Below are 20181 nucleotides of genomic sequence, written 5' to 3' on the forward strand. Positions count from 1 at the left end.
ATCGTATTCCCAGTGCCCCTCCCCCAAATTATCCCCCTCCCTACCTTTTATCTCAGCCCGCTTGGCACACCAGCCTCATTCCTGAAGAAGGGCTTATGCCCGAAATGTCGATTCTCCTGCTCCTCAGATGCTGCTTGGCCTGCTGCGCTTTTCCAGCACCACACTTTTCAACTCTGGTCTCCAGCATCTGCAGTCCTCACTTTCTCCAACATTCTCTGTCTCCTATCTTCAAGCCAATGTTTTACCCAAATGGCTAGCCCCCCTGGATCCCATGTGGTCTAACCTTACTAACCAGTCTGTCATGTGGAACCTTGTCAAACACTTTGCTGAGGTCCATATAGACAGTGTCTACTGTTCTGCCTACATCAATCTTCTCTTCAAACAACCTCAATCACATTAGTGAGACACGATTACCATGCACAAAACTGCATTGATTGTCCAAATGCATGTAAATCCTGTCCCTCAGAATTCACTCCAATAACTTACCCAGCAATGACATCAGGCTCACTGGTTTATAGTTCCTGGCTTTTCCTTACAGCCTTTCTTAAATAATGGCTAACATTAGCCAACCTCTCTGGTTCTCCAGCACCTCACTCATGGCTGTCGATCAGAAACATACCTCAGCAAAGGGGTCCAGCAATCTCTTTCCTAGCTTTCCACAATGTCCTGGGATACACCTGATCAGGTCCTGGAGATTTATCTACCATCTTGCACTTTAATAAATCCTCTTCCATAATGTGGACTTGTGTCAAGACATTGCTATTTACTTCCCAAGTTCCCAAACTCCCAAGTCTTTCTCCATGATAAATACTGACCCGGAATATTCATTTAGGATCTGAACCATTTCCTGTGGATCCACCCAGAGGTACATTGTTCATCTTCATGGGGTCCTAATCTCTCTCTAGTTACTCTTCTGTCCTTTTCTTATTTACCCTAATTCTACCACGTTTGCCCTCGAGTGAGTTTAGGAATTGTTTGCCCTCCCTCAAATATACCTTGACTATCCGTGGTCCACATCCTCTATTATTCTCTTCAGGACTTTCCTGACAACCTTTGACCCTACTTTATTCAGATCCAATACATCCATATGCCATGGAAGCTGGCATTTTCCCCAGTGAGTATGTTTGACCCTGAAAATGCCTTTGTTCTTTTCCACTGTCGCCCTAAACCTTGTGATACAATGATCACTCTTCCCTAAATGTCCTCTCACTGACACTTGATCCACTTGGGCCTCCTCACTCCCAAGATCCAGATCTAGCAGAGCCTCCTTTCTCATTGGACTGGAAACATACGGCTGGAGAAAGTTCACCTGAACACACTCTCACAACTCTGGCCCCTCTCTGCCCGTTACGCTGCTACTACCCCAGTCTATATCCAGAAATTAAAGACACCCCTTCCAGCCTAATTATAATGACTCTATTATATTTGCAGGTCTCTGTAAATTCCTTGCAAATGTATTCCTCCACATCCTTCCCACTGGGTGGTGCCGTATTGACTGCACTGAGGATTCTGTGGACCTCGGTGTTCCTCTTTGATATCACCTCCTGGATCCCACAGCCCTGCCAAGTTAGTTTAATCCCTCTCCAACAGCACTAGTAAATCACCCCAAAGGAACTCAGTCCCAGCTCTGTTCAGGAGCAACGCCGTCTGGTCTGTCCAGGTCCCATCTCCCCGAGACCCAGTCCTAATGTCCCAAGAATCCAAAGCCCCCCCCCCCCCCCTCCTGGACCCTCTTTCCAGCTCCACATTCACCTGTGTTATCCTCCTGTTCCTCTTCTCACTTTCATGGGGCACTGCGAGTAATGTGACGATTTCTATTTTTGTGCTCCTGAAGTTAATTCCCTCCTGAGCTCCCTACATTCTGACTGCAGGACCACATCCCTTTTCTCCCTCTGTCACTGGGACCGATGTGGAACACGACTGCTGCCTGTTGCCCCTCTACCCTCAGGGTGCTCTGCAGCTGCTCAGTGACATCCTTGACCCTGGCACCAGAGAGATAACACACCATCCTGGATTCCCATCTGCAGCTGCAGAAACACCTATCAATGCACTCACTCAAATCTCCTCTCACTATCGCTCTTCCAGTCTTCCTTGTGCCCCCCTGTACAGCTGAATCTCCACTTGACTCCATGGACTTGGTTCTGGCTGCAATTCCCAGATGAACCACCATTCTTGTCAGGATTCTGACCTGAACCCTGGTCGGAGAATGGCATTCATTAAGGGGATACCTGTACTAGCTGCCTGGTCCTTTTGGACTGTCTGCTGCTCCCCTATTCCCTCTGTCCCTGCATACTCTGAAGCTGCGGAGTGACCATAGAGTCATAGAGTCTTAGTGATGTACAGCACGGAAACAGACTCTTCGGTCCAACCTGTCCATGCCGATCAGATATCCCAACCCAATCTAGACCCACCTGCCAGCACACGGCCCATATCCCTCCAAGCCCTTCCTATTCATATACCCATCCAAATGCTTCTAAAATGTTGCAATTGTATCAGCCTCCACCACTTCCTCTGGCGGCTCATTCCATACACGTACCACCCTCTGCGTGAAAAGGTTGCCCTGTAGGTCTCTTTTATATCTTTCCCCTCTCACCCTAAACCTATGCCCTCTAGTTCTGGACTCCCCAACCCCAGGGAAAAGAATTTGCCTGTTTACCCTATCCATGCTCCTCATAATTTTGTAAACCTCTATAAGGTCACCTCTCAGCCTCCGATGCTCCGGGGTAAACAGCCCCAGCCTGTTCAGCCTCTCCTTGTAGCTCAAATCCTCTAACCTTGGCAATATCCTTGTAAATATTTTCTGATCCCTTTCAAGTTTCACATCTTTCCAATAGGAAGGAGACCAGCACTGCACGCAATATTCCAACAGTGGCCTAACCAATGTACTGCACAGCTGCAACATGACCTCCCAACCCCTGTACTGAATACTCTGACCAGTAAGTGAAAGCATACCAAACGCCTTCTTCACTATCCTATCTACCTGCGACTCCACTTTCAACGAGCTATGACATGCATTCCAAGGACTCTTTGTTCGGCAACACTCCCGAGGACCTTACTATTAAGTGTATAAGTCCTGCTAAGATTTGCTTTCCCAAAATGCAGCACCTCATATTTATCTGAATTAAACTCCATCTGCCACTTCTCAGCCCACTGGCCCATCTAGTCAAGATGCTGTTGTAATCTGAGGTAACCCTCTTTGCTGTCCACTACACCTTCAATTTTGGTGCCTTCTGCAAACTTACTAACTGTACCTCTTATGCTCGCATCCAAATCATTTATGTAAATGACAAAAAGTAGAGGACCCAGCACCGATCCTTGTGGCACTCCACTGGTCACAGGCCTCCAGACCGGAAAACAACCCTCCACCACCACCCTCTGTCTTCTACCTTTGAGCCAGTTCTGTATCCAAATGGCTAGTTCCCTCTGTACTCTGTGAGATCTAACCTTGCTAATCAGTCTCTCATGGGGAACCTTATCGAACGCCTTACTGGAGTCCATACAGATCACATCTACTGCTCTGCCCTCATCAATCCTCTTTGTTACTTCCTCAAAAAACTCAATCAAATTTTTGAGACATGATTTCCCACACACAAAGCTATGTTTACTATCCCTAATCAGTCCTTGCCTTTCCAAATACATGTACATCCTGTCCCTCAAGATTCCCTCCAACAACTTGCCCACCACCGACGTCAGGCTCACTGGTCTATAGTTCCCTGGCTTGTCCTTACCACCCTTCTTAAACAGTGGCACCTCGTTAGCCAACCTCCAGTCTTCCGGCACCTCACCTGTGACTATCGATGATACAAATATCTGAGCAAGAGGCCCAGCAATCACTTCTCTACTTCCCACAGAGTTCTAGGGTACACCTGATCAGGTCCTGGGGATTTATCCACTTTTATGCGTTCCAAGACATCCAGCACTTCCTCCTCTGTAATATGGACATTCTGCAAGATGTCACCATTTATTTCCCTACAGTCTATATCTTTCATATCCTTTTCCACAGTAAATACTGATGCAAAATACTCATTTAGTATCTTCCCCATTTTCTGTGGCTCCACACAAAGGCCGCCTTTCTGATCTTTGAAGGGACCTATTCTCTCCCTAGTTATCCTTTTGTCCTTAATGTATTTGTAAAAACCCTTTGGATTCTCCTTTATTTTATTTGCCAAAGCTATCTCATGTCCCCTTTTTGCCCTCCTGATTTCTCTCTTAAGTATACTCCTACTTCCTTTATACTCTTGTAAGGATTCACTCAATCTATCCTATCTATACCTTACATAAGCTTCCTCCTTTTTCTGAACCAAACCCTCAATTTCTTCAGTCATCCAGCATTCCCTATACCTCCCAGCCTTTCCTTTCACCCTGACAGGAATATACTTTCTCTGGATTCTCGTTATCTCATTTCTGAAGGCTTCCCATTTTCCAGCTGTTCTTTAAGTGCAAACATCTGCCCCCAATCAGCTTTCGAAAGTTCTTGCCTAATACCGCAAAAAATTGGCCTTTCTCCAGTTTAGAACTTAAACTTTTAGATCTGGTCGATCCTTTTCCATCACTATTTTAAATCTAATAGAATTATAGTCGCTGGCCCCAAAGTGCTCCCCCACTGACACCTCAGTCACCTGCCCTGCCTTATTTCCCAAGAGTAAGTCAAGTTTTGCACCTTCTCTAGTAGGTACATCCACATACTGAATCATAAAATTATCTTGTACACACTTAACAAATTCATCTCCATCTGAACCCTTAACACTATGACAGTCCCAGTCTATGTTTGGAAAGTTAAAATCCCCAACCATAACCACCCTATTTTTCTTACAGATAGCTGAGTTCTCCTTCCAAGTTTGTTTCTCAATTATAGGGGGTTTATAATACAATCCCAATAAGGTGATCATCCCTTTCTTATTTCTCAGTTCCACCCAAATAACTTCCCTGGATATATTTCCGGGAATATCCTCCCTCAGCACAGCTGTAATGCTATCCCTAAATCAAAAATGCCACACCCCCTCCTCTCTCGTCTCCCTTTATTTCCTTCCTGTAGCATTTGTATCCTGGAACATTCAACTGCCAGTCCTGTCCATCCCTGAGCCATGTTTCTGTAATTGCTATGATATCCCAATCTCGTGTTCCTAACCATGCCCTGAGTTCATCTACCTTCCCTGTTAGGCCCCTTGCATTGAAATAAATGCAGTTTAATTTATTAGTCCTCCCTGGTCCCTGCCTGCCCTGACTGTTTGACTCGCTTCTGTTCTCAACTGTACCAGTCCCAGATTGATCTCTTTCCTCACTATCTTCCTGGGTCCCTTGCTCCCCCCCACCGCCCTCCGCCCCCCCCCCCCTACCACCACCACCACCTTATTAGTTTAAATCCTCCCGAGCAGCTCTAGCAAATCTCCCTGCCAGTATATTAATCCCCTTCCAATTTCGGTGCAATCCGTCCCTCTTGTACAGGCCACTTCTACCCCAAAAGAGATTCCAATCATACAAAAATGTGAATCCTTCCCCCATACACCAGCTCCTCAGCCATGCATTCATCTGCTCTATCCTCCTATTCCTGCCCTCACTAGCTCGTAGCACCGTGAGTAATCCAGATATTATTACTTTCGAGGACCTGCTTTTTAAATTTCTGCCTAACTCTCTGTAATCTCCCTTCAGAATCTCAACTTTTTCCCTTCCTATGTCGTTGGTTCCAATGTGGACAAGGACCTCTTGCTGGCCCCTCTCCCCCGTGAGAACATTCTGCACCCTCTTTGAGACATCCTTGATCATGGCACCAGGGAAACAACACACCATTCTGCTTTTTCGCTGCTTGTCACAGAAACGTCTGTCTCTACCTCGAACTAGAGAATCCACGAACACAATTGATCTCTTGGAACCCGACGTACTCCTCCTTGCATTAGAGCCAGTTCTCAATACCAGAAACTTGGCTGTTCGTGCTCTGTTCCCCTAAGAATCCATCACTCCCTCCATTTTCCAAAACCGCATATCTGTTTTAAATGGGTATATCCACAAAGGACTCCTGCACTAGCTGCCTACCTCTCTTACCTTTCCTGGAGTTAACCCGTCTCTGTGACTGTATCTGAGACTTCCCCCACCCCCCATTCCTATAACTGCCATCCATCACATACTGTTGCTGTTGCAAATTCCTCATTGCTTCCAATTGTCTCTCCAACTGATCCATTTGATCTGATAAGATTCGCAGCCAGCAGCATTTATGGCAGATATAATCCGCAGTACCCCTTAAACTCTTTAAACTCCCACATCTGACAAGTACATATCACTCTATTAAAGAACTTTTTTTTTCTCCTTCACAATCTACAGACCCAGAAAATAACAATGTCTTATTCCTCTACAAACCCTGCCCCAGGTTAAATTAATAGTTATGGCTTATATTTTAAGTTTAATCAAGAGACATATCTCCAGAAACATATAATCAAGAAAGAAGCGACTCTACTCACTACTGCAGATTCTCTGTAGGCTACACTTAAAACAACAATTAACTTATCTGATTCTGTGCTGTGAACTTCTCCCAACAGATCCCCCAAGATCAGTTGTGAATTTCACTGTTGATAATTTTCCCAGATGCACCCCGATGTCCAGCGATACATGAATTCAAAGAGCAAAGGCAGTAACTGTGCAGGCTCTCTCTCTCTCTCTCTCTCTCCTGCAATGACCTCACCATGTGCTTACTTTGTCTGTTCTTCTGCCTTTTAAAACAGCTGTTGTTTTGACTTTTTTTTCCAAAGCTCCAAAACAATGCAACAGCATATAAAACAGTAATTGCTGATCCTGCAATTCGTGGAAATCACCTCCAGCAGCTAAAATACCTCAAAAAAGGAGCAGCTGTTTCAGCCAGAAATTTTTCCCGTCCTCCTTCTTGGATTACCCAGAATCTTTCTTAACATCTAGAAACGTGGTCTCCATGGAGCTCTCAGCCTCATGGATGCTCCGCACTGATACCAGCTGCTGCTCAAGCTCCGAAACCTGGAGCTCCAACTGCTGTCACTGACCACACTTCCTATTCTCATGGTATTCCAGGAACTGCAAAGTATCCTGAAATTCCCACATAGATGCACATTCTCTCTACTCTTTGGTTATCTCTTGGCAACATTCTGATGACAAACAGCTACAGCAGGGCTCACAGTCCAGTGGGTTCAGTGTTCCAGGGTTTTGGGGAAACTCTCCAGACGACTTTAAGAAATAGGAGCAGAAATCAGCCATTCAGCCCATGGAATCTGCTCTGCCATTTGATCTTGGCAGGTATGCTTCTCACCCCCTATTCTCCTGCCTACTCCACGGGAATGTTTGATCCCCTTAAAAATCACAAACCTATCTATCTCTGTCTTAAATACACTCAGTAACTTGGCCTCCTCTGCCCTCTGTAGCAATGAGTTCCACAGATTCACCACCCTCTGGCTGAAGAAATTCCTCCTTATCTCAGCTCGAAAGGGTCAGCCCTTCATTCTGAGGCTGTGCCTTGGTTACCTAGTCTCTCCTGTTTTCGAAAACATCTTCTCTGCATACACTCTTTCCAGGCTGATCAGTATTCTGTAAATTTCAATAAGATCCCTCCTCATCCTTCGAAACTCCATCGAGTAGAGACCCAGAGTCCTCAACCATGCCTCATATGACAAGCCCTTCATCCCCAGGATCATTCTTGTAAATCCCTCCAATAACAGCACATCGTTTCTTTGAATATGGGTCCCAAATCTGTTCATGATATTCCAAAAGTGGTCTAACCAGAGCATTACACAGCCTCAGCACTACATCTCTGCTCTTATATTCTAGCCCAATTGAAATGAATGCTATCATTTCATTTGCCTTCCCAAGCACAAACTGGACCTGCCTGTTCACCTTCAGAGAAACCTGAATGAGGTTTGTGCTTTAGATTTCCAAAGCATTTCCTCATTTAGAAAACAGCCTTTGCATCTCTTCTTCCTACCAAAGTGCATAACCTCACACTGTAACACATTGTATTCTATCTGCCATTTCTTTGCCCACTCTCTGAGCCTATCTCAGACCTTTTACAGCCTTCCCACTTCCTCAACACTACCTGTCCCTCCACCTATCTCATGTCATCTGCAAACTTAGCAACAATATCTTCACTTCCTTCATTCAAATTGATAACGCATGACATGAATAGTTATGGTGCCAACATTAACACCTGCAGAACTCTATTCGTCACCAGCTGCCATTTTTCCTCACTCTCTGCTTTATATCAACCTACCAATCCTCAGTCCATGCCAGTACCTTGCCCCTAACTCTATGGGCTCGTAGCTTATGTCAAAGGCCTTCTGGAAATCCAAATAGATTACTTCTTCAGACTCTCCTTTGTCTGACTGGCTGGGAGCTGTTGCGACTGTACAGGACATTGGTTAGGCCACGTTTGGAATACTGTGTGTAATTCTGGTTGCCCTGCTGTAGTAAAAATCTTGTGAACCTTAAAATGCTTCAGAAAAGATTGACAAGAATGTTGCCAAGGTTGGAGGTTTTCAGCTACTGGGAGAGATTGAATAGGATCTAATTTCCCTGGATTGTTGTAGGCTGAGTGGTGACCATTTTGTGGTTTATAGAATCATGAGGGACATTGAAAGGGTGAGTAGAGAAGGTATTATTTTCAGAGTTGGGGAGTCCAGTTCTAGAGGCATAGGTTGAAGGCGACAGGGGAAAGATTTGAAAGGAGCTGAAGGGGCAACCTTTTCACGTGGTGGGTGCTGTGTGTATAGAATGAGCTGCCAGAGGAAGAGGTGGAGGATGGTATGATTACAACATTTAAGAGGATGGGTACATGAATAGGGAGGGTTTAGAGGGATATGCGCAAAATGCTGGAAAATGGGACAAGCTTAATCAGAGGTTTGTTAAAGAGATATCGAGCTCCATCCCACTTTCCAGCTCTTGCTCCATAAGCCTGCGGGTTTCACTGTTTCAAATGAATATTCAAGTGTTTTTCAATGTGATGAGGGTTTCTGCCTCTCCAACTCTTTCAGACAGTGCGTCCCAGATCCCACCAGCCTCTGGCTGAAAACAATTACTCCACAATTCCCCTCGAACTCTGTGTCCAATTAGTTTCAATCTCTCCCCATGGTTATCATCCTCTGTGCTGATGGAAATCAGTCCTTCCTACCCGCTCTATCCAGGCCCCTCATCATTTTCTACACCTCGATCAAATCTCCCCTCAGCCTCCTGTGTTCCAAAGAATACAATCCCAGCCAAACCAATCATTCCTCAAAGCTAAAATTCCCCATTTTTGACAAAATCCTCCTTTGTCCCCATCTCTAGTGGGATCACATCCTTCCTGTAATGTGGTGACCAGTGCCGTACACAGTTCTCTCACTGTGCTCTAACTGGGCTTTTATACAGTTCCAGAATAAACAAACTCCTTGCTTTCGCTCTCAACCAAAAATGATAAAGGGAGGTGATGGTCAAATGATATAATTACTGAACTCTTAATCCAGAGCTCTAGATAATGTTCTGGGAACCAGGGTTAGAATCCTGCCACAGCTGATGGTGGAATGTGAATTCAATAAAAAAATCTGGAATTAAGAGTCTAATGATGACCATCGTTGATTGTCAGGAAAAAGCCATCTGATTCACTAATGACCTTTAGGGAAGGAAACGGTCATCGTTACCATGTGACTCCAGACCCACAGTAAAGTGGTTGACTCTAAACTGCCTTCTGGGCGGTTGTGGAAGGGCAATAAATGCTGCCGATCCAGCAATGACCTCATTCCATCAAGGGAAAAAGAAAAACAGTTTATCCCATGTGTCTTCTTAACCACCTTACTGACCCGCATTCATTAATCACCATGGCCACATCTTCCACCTCCACACACATGTGACTTCCAGGTTCAAATTAACAAGAGACATTCCTTCAATATCTGAGAAACAGATAGAAACATCAAACATAGGAGGCCATTCAGCCCATCAAGCCTGCTCCACCATTCAATCTGATCATGGCCAATCATCCAACATAGTCCCCTGTTCCTGCTTTCTCCCCACATTCTTTGATCCCATTAATCCAAAGAAATAAATCTAATTCCTTCTTGAACACATACTGCATCTAATTCCCTCATGCTGGAAAAATGGATGAGAATTATTGGGTTGTTGTTTTTTGACCAATGTGGACACAATGAACTGATGGGTCTTTTGGGTCTCTCTGACTCTATAACTCTATTATATTATGAATAACTGGGTACCAAGGACTGGCCCCTGTGGTACCCCAACTGGTAACTACCTGCCATTCAGAAAAAGACTTGTTCTTCATGCCCTGTCTGCCAACCAGTTCCCAATCCATGTCAGTACATGACCCCAATCCTCTTGTTCGGTAGGATTTCCCTGATTCACTTGGACATATTTCATCCTGTCAGCTCTTTGCCTTCCTGAGGTCCTGTTCAATTTTAATCCTGCATTTTCTATCCTTCTCTCAGCTTTCTGCAGGTTTGATCTCCAGATAACCAACATCACCTTCCCTGTTTGGTCTTCCCTACACTGGCTGCCTTTTGACATCCCAGGCTAAGAGTTTAGATTTGGGAGTCCCACCCTTACTCATTGTGGGAACAGATTCTGAATGATCTCTGTCTTGTCACTTGAGGGCTCCCACTGCCCTGACACTGATTTCCCATCATGTCACTGGTTCCAGTCCACTTTTACTAAATTACTGAAACATTTAGTAAAATGAAAACTTTTACACTTACTCCATGGTTCTCCATTTCCATCCTTAATTTCAATTTCACTGAGTTCTGATCACTCTCACTAAAATGCTCGCCATCTTTTAGCTCTTCCATCTGCCCACATTCATTCCCCAAACGACGGTCCAAAACTGTCCCTTCTCTTTCACCATCACCTTCTCAGGGGCAATTAGTGATGAGCAATAAATTCTGCTCCTGCTAGTGACACTCATATCCCAAGAATCAATTTTAAAAATGTAAATTATTTTGTCTGGTTTATTCGGTATTGGAGACAAATATTCAAACATTTTACCAGTGAATATTCTGAGAATTGAAATCCCTTTGAATGGCAGGGATTAAAATTGTTTCTCTTGTCTTTCAGGCCGTGAGAACTCTCAGCCCAAGCTGACCCTGCTGCCCCCCTCCCCGGAGCAGGTCAATGCCAAGGGCACTGCCACCCTGGTATGTCTTGCCAATCACTTCTATCCCGATGAGCTGGAGGTGCAGTGGAAGAAGGACGGTGCAGTCATTTCGGACGGGGTTCAGACCAGCAACTACCTGCGAGCTTCGGACAGCACCTACAGTGTCAGCAGCCTGCTGACCCTCTCTGGGTCTGACTGGGAGTCCAACGCTCGCTTCTCCTGTGCCCTCACCCACGTGACCCTCCCCTCTCCCCTCAGCAAGAGCATCAGGAGATCAGAATGTGTGTAGAGTGTTTGAGACAGTCCACAGAGGAGACACAACTTTAAACAGAACAGGGCTGAACTGGCAGGACAAAGATCATTGTCAGCACTGAATTTCAACTCTCTTCCTTCTCAGGACTGGCTCAGGGACACTTCTGAGGTTCAGGAGTAAAGGTAGTTCATTGGGACAGTGTAGAGAGCTTTACGCTGTGTCAAACCTCATGCTCTCCCTATTCTGGGACTTTTTGATTGGGACAGGGTTGATTTGTGATGCCAAGTAAAATCTCTTGAAGTTGCTGAAGGCTGTCAGCTGTACAAAACAATGTGAACCTTCGAAATTTCTGCTTCAATAAATCAGATCTCCTTCCTGCTCAGCAGCCAGTTCCAATTTAAGGTTTTTGTCACTATTTGAAGGGCAGGATTCTCATGTTATTGAGAAAATCTCCACAAGTGTTTTCCTCAAAAGCCATTGTAGCTGTTATTTTGTGCAGCTTCCTCTGTCTGGGCTGTTAATTGCAGTCTGTTTTCTGTCAATGTCAGTCTGGAAAAGGGAATAAAGATGATGAAGATTCAGTCTCTGTCTCTGTGTGCTTTGGAAATGGACCACTCCATTCAGCTGATTAGCTGCATGTCAGCATGACATTGTCACAATTGGCTACGTGGCCTGTCAATCCGTGGTAGATGATACTGACAGCCAATCAGCAATCAGTTTCAAATAATCCAGTTGGTCTGGAATCTGTGGAGGTTACAAGATTCCAAACAGAATAGAAACTGAAAGCTGTTGGGATTCAATAATTACAATGTGAGGCATTCCGTGTTCACTCTCCGGTCCAAACTCAGGTGCTGGGATCACACTGTGCACTCTGCTTCATGCTGTGTTGTACCTGAAATGATCTGAGGCCAATCACTGACACTGCAGACTGTGTCTCTCTGAGTGAGTGTACTACATAATGCTGCCTGTAGGTGTCACTCTGAGTGTGGGTGTATTATTCAAAGAGACACCTACAGGCAGCAAGGGTTGTGAACATGTTACTCAGTGCTGCCTGACTCTGTGTGTGTTAACTCAGTGTTGCCTGTAGGTGTGTCTCTGAGTGTGTGTGTGTTATTCTGCACTGCCTGTAGGTATCTCACTGAGTGTCAGTGTGTTACTCTGTGTTGCCTGCAGGTGTCTCTAAATGATGGATAGAGAATAGGCTTTGTGATGGGGATTGAAGATTAGGCCTTAATCTTCTCAAATCTCAGATGAAAAACAATTTAGCCTGAGATGGCAGCTCATTTAGCCAAAGTTAAAAATCGCACAACACCAGGTTAGAGTCCAACAGGTTTCTTTGGAAGTACAAGCTTTCGGAGCACTGCTCCTTCATCAGGCAGCTAGTGGGGCAGGATCATAGTTCACAGAATTTGTCATGAAATTGAGTTGGCAGCTGAGAAAGGTGAATACTGAGAGTGTGTTCTCAGTAAGCGAGGGATTTCAGAGGCAGTGCACTCTGTAGTTCCTAATGTGCTCCCCAATTACAAGGAGCCGGGGTCATTGCAGTTGTGGTTGTCTGCTCAGCCAGTGCTGGCTAGCCATAGTCGTATTTCAATGGTCAATTAGCCCTAAACCAGGTGCAGCAATATTACCTTACAGGGAGGGAGCTGTCTGAGTGACGGAGGTTGAATTCTTGCAGCCCTGAGAGTGATTGCAGTGGATTAATTAAGGGTGCTACCACCATGAAGGTGTGACCTTCTCTCCCTCTGCCTCAGCTGTGATGACCCTCAGGGTTAAACTCACCACCAGTCATTTCTGTTTGTAATGAGCGAGTGGGGGGAAGGGGAAATGAGGACTGAAGATGCTGGAGATCAGAGTTGAGAGTGTGTTGCTGGGAAACCACAGCAGGTCAGGCAGCATCCGAGGAGCAGGATAATCAATATTTTGGGCATAAGCTCTTCATCAGGAATGGAGGGAAGGTCAACCTCTCCCAAAGGCAGCACAGGCTGGATCGATGGGGCCACAAGAGTAAGCATGGGGAGATTGAGGGTGACAGAAGGAGGGGGTTGGTTGGCAGGTTGTTATTCAGAGTCAGGTCCTAGAGTATCAGTCCTTCTGATACTCCCCTTTTTATCTGTCAGCCAGGATTCCCTGATTGGACACGGTTAACAGCTCATCAGGGAACTCTTATTATCAGAAAAAATGAAACATTTATCGAACAAGGAGTGCAAGAACTAAACGACACTGGACAAAATGAGTGGTTTGAAAGATTTCATTACAGACATCACCAATTTGGCCCAACAAGTCCACACCGACCCACTGAAGAGAAACTCCCCGAGACCCATTCCCCTGCCCTATCACTCGACATTTCCCCTGACCGACACATTCCTGAACACTGTGACAATTGTAACATGGCCAATTCTCTAACCTGCACATCTTTGGATTGTGGGAGGAAACTGGAGCACACGGAGGAAATCCACACAGACACAGGGGGAGCGTGCAAACTCCACAAAGATCTGGGGCTGGAATTGAACCTGGGTCCCTGGTGCTGTGAGTTAGCCGTGCTAACCACTGAGCCACCATGCCACAAATTTAAAACAATGCCCAAAGAGTTTGAACTTTTGTTAAGCTCCGTGAGCCTGACGTGATATAAACTATAAACATGCAACCCTCTGTCAGGGAAGGTAGTGCAGGGTGGAAACCTTACAACCTTTAAATATCATAACATGCAAGGATCTGGGATAAGTGCAGGAAATTGGGATGAGAGTGCCTTTAGTGGTAGTTATGTTGGTACAGACTCAATGGGACAAAGGATCTTTTCTGCTCTGTATCAATCTGTGCTCCATGTTGAGAGGGCAGTGTAGGTTAATGGTGATGAGGTGAGGCAGTTCTAAGATGGCAAACACATGATCAAGGGTCAGAGGAAATGGCTCAAGCTTCAGTGAAGGCCCAAGTAAGTGCTTGGGAGGATGGTCAAGGCTAATGGAGACAAGGTCAATGGAGACTGAGCGAGGGCGCAGGGTGCTGACTGGCATCTCATTGTGTTGTAGTGAGGTAATTGGGGACAAGAGGGGAGTGTGTAGGGAGGGAGTGCAGTTTCAGTTAAAATGTGACCTTTGTCAGCAGCAGCATGACCTTCAGCACAGGGGGTGTCCCTGACTGTGTCAGGCTCACTAACTGCTCTCTGTGTGATTCCACACAGCCACTCGTCTGGTCACTACACAAAGTCTTGTTTGTGCTTACAATACCATTTACACCACCGTCTGCACCCACTGTCTGCACCTTCTGTCTACACCACTGTCTGCACCCACTGTCTACACCCACTGTCTGCACCACTATCTGTACCCACTGTCTGCATCCAGCATTCACAGCCACTGTCTAGTCCCTCTGTGAACACCCACCATCTACACCCACTGTCTACACCATTGTCTGCATCCTCCATCCACACCTCCCCTCTTTGTAAGATTGTATCCAATGATTCCATTGAGATTACTGCAACAGAAACCTGAATTTTAGAACCAGCAATGATTGTCTTCTAACCTACAAAGTCTGTGTTCCACATTGGGCTGATTAATATTAATTACTGAATGCCATTTGATTTCGGTGATGGCAGGACTGACGGATAAGGAAAGGTTGAGTTGATGAGGATTGTGTTCACTGGAGTTTAGAAGAATGAAGGAAGGGAATCTTGGAGAAAGCTATAAAATTGGAACAGGACGAGACAAATTAGATGGAGGAAGGATGTTCCCAATGGTGGGGAAGTCCAGAACCAGGGCACATGGTTTAAGGTTAAGGGTTAAACTCTATAGGACAGAGATGAGGAAAAATGTTTTCACCCAGAGAGTGGTGAGCCTGTGGAATTCTCTGTCACAGAAAGTGGTTGAGGCCAAAACATGATGTTATCAAGAAAGAGGTAGAGCTAGCTCTTGTGGCTAAAGAATCAAGGGATATGGGGTAGGGATGGATTACAGTAGTGTGCTCCATGACCAGCTTCAATCATATTGAATGGCATAACAGGGTGGAGGGGCCAAATGGCCTACTCCTGCTCCTATCCTCTATGTTTCTACATCATGTAAAATAGATTGCCAGGCGGAGGGCTCTCTGTCAGATGGGAAAGCATCCATTCACAGATTCCATCCACACTACTCCCCTTTCATTTTAATTGAGTCCACTCCCTCTCTTCCTATGTCTTTGTTATCTGACCAGTGACCACACCTCCCTTCACCACCCCAGCATGGAGATGTGCTAATAACCCATCGTTTGTTTTAATTTGCTAATTGGGTGATGTAGATGGGGTTTTCAAAAACAGGAAGAGCTGAATTCTTATCGCCCCTTGTGCTGATTTTTTTGTGTGCCTCCCTCAATATGGGTGACACAGATGCCTCACAGAGCCAGGGACCCAGGTTCGAGAGTCACACAGCATAGGAATAGGCCCCTCGGCCCCTCATGTCAATGCTGACCAACAAACACTCAACTACACTAATCCCATTTACCCACAGTCGTTTGGAGCCTACCATGCCCTGGTACTATAAGTGCTCATCCAAATGTTTTTAAAGGTTGTGAAATTTTCAGCCTGCACCACCCTCTCAGGCAGCATGTTCCATATATCTACCACATGCTGGGTCAAAAAATACTTCCACCTTAATCTTATAACCTCTGGTCTTAAATAGGTTTGGGTGAGGAGTGGAGGCTGCAGAACAGTGTGAGAGGTCAGGAGTGGAGAGAGGGAGAACAGTTTGAGGGTGAGGAATGGAGGCTGGAGCAGGAAGACACTTGTGTTCTGGAAAGCAGCACAAATAGGGAAGAGATCCAAGAACTGATAGGAATAGTCTCCATGCTTCCTAACAGTAGCTTTATGGTGGGAAAGAGAATAAATCAGGAGATAATGAGGGTCTGGAACAAAGGCTGCTCATTCATTACAAATGACTTTTATCCTCGCTCATTATTTCTAGTCAGATTTTTCTTTTTCATTCATTCACGGGATGAGGGTGTCACTGCCGAGGACAGCATTTATTGCCCACCCCTAATTGCCCCAGAGGGCAGTTAACAGTCATCCACATTGCTGTGGGATTGGATTCCCATGTAGGCCAGACCAGGTAAGGATAGCAGTTCCCTTCCCTAAAGGACGTTAGTAAACCAGAGGGGTTTTCCTGACAATCGACATGGATTCATGGTCATCGTTAGACTCTTAATTGCAGACTTTTTAATTGAATTTAAATTCCCCCATCTGCCATGGTGGGATTTGAGCCTGTGTCCCCAGAACCATATCTGGGTCTCTGTGCATTAATCACAGAAGGTTAGTATGTAGGTACAGCAGGTCATCAGGAAAGCTCATAGAACATTATGGTGTAGTGTGAGGGGAAACTGAATGCAAGACTTCATTGAAACAAGCAAGATCCTGAGTGGCCTTGACCAGGTGAATGTGGAAAGGATGTTTCCTCTTGTGGGAGAATCCAGAACTAAGGATCACTGTTTAAAATTAAGGGAGAGTCCATTCAAAACAGAGATTAGGAAACATGTTTTTCTCTCAGAGATTGTCAGTCTTTGGAATTCCCCTCCTTAAAAGGCAGTGGATGCAGAATTTAGAATCCATCCAGTGTGGAAACAGGCCCTTCAGCCCAACAGGTCCACACAAACCCTCCGAAGAGTAACTAATCCAGACCCATTTCCCGACCCTATATTTACCCTAGGAAGGGGTAGATAGATTCTTGATGACTGAAGGGATGGAACATTTTCAGAGAATGTAGAGTTGAGGTTAAAATCAGATCAACCACGATCTTATTGAATGGGGGAGCAGGTTCAAAGGGCCGAGTGGCCTACTTTTGTTCCTTGCCCATATGTTGCCTCACACACCTTCGCACAAGCAAAGACTGCCATTCGTATTTTCTACCTGCAGATTAAGCTGCTTGTGCAATAGGCCTCATCTGCACAGTGTTTTCTCCAGCCTTTCACTGTGAGGTTAAAGATAATGGTCCCATAATCAATCCATTAACTCTATTTGTTGGTTTATTTAAAACAATAAAATAAATTACAAGTCATGAAACAGACATGACAGCAAGCAATAATAGGCAGCACGATGGCTCAGTGGTTAGCACTGCTGCCTCACCGTGCCAGGGAACCGCCTCAGTTGGGTCTGTGTGGAGTATGCACATTCTCCCTGTGTCTGCGTGGGCTTCCCCCGGGTGCTCTGGTTTCCTCCCACAGTCTAAAGATCTGCAGGCTCGATACATTGACCATGCTAAATTGCCCAGAGTGTACAGGAATGTGCAGGCTCGGTGGAGTAGCCATTGGAACATACAGAGATAGGATAGGCGTCGAGATAGAATGACCTTCTGAGGGCGGTATGGAGTCAATGGGCTGAATGGCCGACCTCCACACGACAGGGATTCTGTGTTACAAATGCAAGTTCCTTCTTTCCATTCTCGCCCTGTAGCATGCATGTGGTTCTGTCTCATTTCCACTCAAGAGATGGCAACCCTTTGAAGACAGGACAGCCTTTATTCTTTTGGAAAGTACTTCTTCCACTCTGTGTCCTTCACAGCCTTGTAGACAGCAACAATGAGATCGGGAAATAACCCAAGGCTATAATCTTCTGGGCTCTTCATTGAACTGTGGAACCTGAAAAATACAATTAATGTCCAAGTCAATGAAGATATTTCTCAGCAATCACTAAATGCTGAGTTTTAGTACTCAGCAGGCCCCAGGAGTCAAAATAACTGAGTAGATCATTGCTCTGAATTGCTCATAAATTTCACCTTCACATTTCTGGAGGCTGTTCAGAGGATGTTCTCCAGACTGATTCTGGGAATGAAAGGGCTGTCCCATGAGGAGCAGTTAAAGAGCTTGGGCTTGTACTCACTGAAGTTCAAAAGAATGAGGAGGGATCTGATTGAGAGATAGAAAATGGGAAAGGGGATTGAGAAGGTGGATGTTGAATAGATGCTCCCCCTTGCAGGACAGTCTGGACCAAGAGGTCAGCGATATCGAGTGAGAGGAGGTCGGTTCAAAACTGAGCTGAGAAACTACATCTCCCACAGGATTGTGAATCTGTGAAACTCAATGCCCAGAGTGCAGTGGAGGTAGAATTAATCAACAGGTTCAAGAAAGATGTGTTTCTGATGGAAAGTGAGATAAAGAGCGATGGGGAGCAGTCAGGAGAGTGGAGTTGAGACCAGGATAAGATCAGCCACAGTCATGTTAAATGGCAGAGTGGGCTTGAAGGGCTGAATTGCCTCCTCCCTCTCCTAATTCCTATGTTGAACACACAGTCAAGGCTGACACTGCAAAACTGAGGGAGCTGTTGTCTTTCAGGTGAGAAACAAAACAAGGGTTCTGCCACAATATATCGAACTGTACTGTCTCCCCCAGAGACAAGTGCTGGCATTTGAATTCAAATCACAAAGCAAGCCTCATTAATGGTGACCACAATAATGATCCCTGATTGCTGTCCAGCCTCAGCCTTACCCAGTCTGGATTTCATGAGACTCCAAGCCCACACCAATCTGGTTAACTCTTAGGTGCCTTCTGAGAGGTCACAGCAAGGCCAGCAGTTCAAGGGTAATTCGTCTTGGGTAACAAATGCTGATCTATGTCAGTGACACCCACCTCCCAGAAAACAGAATGCGACAGAGATTGATGTCAGCCAAAATTGTCAGATCAGACTCTCAATGAGATGGGGAGATGGTTAAAGATGAATTCAGCTCAGTAAGGAACAGATCCCCACTTGTTTACATATCATTGCTGACAAAATAAGTGAGAGAAAACAGAAAACGAAAGGTGTGAACACTCGAATGTGGGAATATCAGTGAAAATTCAGGCAACTGAAGGAAGATATGAAGAACTGCAAAGGAAGACAAAAAGGAAGCAAGAGTTACAAAAAGTGATGGAGAAAGAGACATGCAAGGGGTCACAAGAATAACACAAATGTTTTACACGAAAATTAGAAAACCAAGGAGGCTCCAGTGCAATGTGAGCCCTTTAAAAACAAACTAGGAATTCCATGAATGAGCCTAAGGGAATGGCTGATATATACAATAATTAGTTGTGTCAGTCTTCATAGTCAACGAATGGCATAATGCAGCTTCCATTCCAGGGAGGTCCAGCCACAATTGAAGACTGGAATTCGCAAAACTTGATACATGCCAGAAAACAGCATTGGAAAGCGAACAGCTCTAAAGGCTGACAGATCTTCAGGACCTCAGGGGTTTAAAGGAAGGGGGAGGGGGGAGAAGTTTCAGAGGCTTTTCCCATCAGATTCCAAAGCAGCAACCATTCCTTTAGTTTGGAAAATGTCTTGCTGTAACTCCACGGGTTCAAGAAAGATGAGAATGGGAACCGTGGAAATTACATTCTGGTCAATCTAACATCTCTTTTGAAGGTTTCATTGGAATAGATAATTAATAGCCAAGAGAATGAACATGTAGAGAATTGGAAATAGCCCACATAGATTTGTGATGGGTAGGTTCTGACTGATGAACCAAATGCATAAACTCAGTAGTCGATGGGGCAGCAAGTCTCAACAACTTTCAGAAATATGTATTAATGAGAACCATAGTTCCACATTGACACAAAGACTGATGGAATACTAAGCAGTGCAGATGGTCTTTTTGTTTAAAACTCACTCTTAGGACATGGGTGTTGCTATCTGGGCCAGCGTTTATTACACATTCTATGTTGTCCTTGTGAATCATGGGATCATCATACAGTGTAGAAGCAGGCCATTCAGCCCATCAAATGCACACCAACCCACCAAACAGCATCCCATCTGGACTGACCCTATTCCTGTACTCCAGCATTTCCTATGGCCAACTCACCCAGCCAACACATCCCTCAACACTATGTGCAATTTGGCATGGCTAATCCACCT

The sequence above is a fragment of the Chiloscyllium plagiosum genome, unplaced genomic scaffold (genome assembly GCF_037043375.1).
Source record: "Chiloscyllium plagiosum isolate Xiang-an unplaced genomic scaffold, Cpla_swu_hap1 HiC_scaffold_9, whole genome shotgun sequence".
Lineage (NCBI taxonomy): Eukaryota > Metazoa > Chordata > Chondrichthyes > Orectolobiformes > Hemiscylliidae > Chiloscyllium > Chiloscyllium plagiosum.